This window comes from Microtus ochrogaster, linkage group LG2 (assembly GCF_000317375.1).
Source record: "Microtus ochrogaster isolate Prairie Vole_2 linkage group LG2, MicOch1.0, whole genome shotgun sequence".
In the NCBI taxonomy this organism is placed as follows: domain Eukaryota; kingdom Metazoa; phylum Chordata; class Mammalia; order Rodentia; family Cricetidae; genus Microtus; species Microtus ochrogaster.
The window spans coordinates 34,465,191-34,466,689 of NC_022028.1; positions in this window are offsets into that span (position 1 = coordinate 34,465,191).

The following is a 1,499-nucleotide window of genomic DNA, read 5'->3' on the forward strand; positions in this document are numbered from 1 at the left end:
CACAGAGAGTCCTTTGTCAAGTGGTGAACTCTGACAGATGATTGTGAGTCACCTTGTAGGTGATGGGAATTGAACCTAGGTCCTCTGGAAGAATAGTCAGTGCTTTTAACTTCTGAACCAATTCTCCAGCCCCTATATATATATTTTTGAGACAGGGTTTCTCTGTGTAACCCTGGCTGTCCTAGAACTTGCTCTGTAGATCAGACTGGGCTCAAACTCAGAAATCCTCTTGCCTCTGCCTCTCAAGTGCTGGGATTAAATTCATGGGTCACCATCACCTGGCCATATCTTAATTATAACAACAACAAAAGGCCGGGCTGTGGTGGCGCACGCCTTTAATCCCAGCACTCGGGAGGCAGAGGCAGGCGGATCTCTGTGAGTTCGAGACCAGCCTAGTCTACAGAGCTAGTTCCAGGACAGGCTCCAAAGCCAAAAAAAAAAAACAACAACAACAACAAAAAATTGTCTCTAGTGGGATGTGGTGGTGAATATCTTTAATCCTAGCACTTGGAAGGCAGAGGCAGGTGGATCTTATGAGTTCAAGGCTAGCTTGCTGTACCTAGTGAGTTCCAGAATAGCCAGAGCTATGTAGAAAGACCCCATCTCAAAAAAAAAAAAAAAAGTCTCATGTATCCCAGGCTGGCCTTGAACTCACTATGTAGCCAATAATCTTACACTTCTGATCATGCTGTTTCCACCTCCTGAGTGCTGGCCTTACAAGCCTGCACCATCTCTTATGCCTGACTGATCCCATATTCACTCAGCAGTTTCCCTAGACTTCCCTGTGAGGTAGGGTTAAGGCAGCCATGGCCCAAAGGCTCTCTGCACCATACCTAGGCAATGGTTTCTCTTTGGAGGCCCTGAAGGCTTGAAGAAGAAGATAAAGACTTCTACATCTCTGACTATGATCTGTGCCCCACGTATAGAGAACTGGAAGGTGCAACCTGAGCTTGTGGACAGATAAGATGAGGGCATTTTTAGGAGGACACTAAGTTCCCTTTCAGCTGGAGGTGATTCCACGCACCAGTGTCTCCTAGATAAGATTGGTCACATGTCCCCACATCAAGAGCAGTGGACATGAAAGTTCTTTTTTTAATTAAAAATTATGTAAATGTGTGTTTTGCCAATGTGCATGTCTGTACACCACATCATGTGCCCAGTGCTCTCAGAGGCCAGACGAGGGCATCAGATCCCCGTGAAACTGGAATTACAGAGTGTTGTGAGCTGTCAAGTTGGTGCTGGGATTTGAACTTGGATTCTCAGGAAGAGTAGCGGCCATTGCTCTTAGCCACTTATGGAGACCCAAAAATGTGAGCCTATTCCACCTTGTCTGAAAGTCAGAGTTTGAGCTTATTTTTGCTCTCTCCAAGTTGTTAGCAACAGGTGTGGGGCTACACACGAGCTTCTGGCCTAGGGTGTGGTTAATTAGGTTTTTTTTTTTTTTTATTTTCGAGACAGGGTTTCTCTGTGGCTTTGGAGCCTGTCCTGGAACTAGCTCT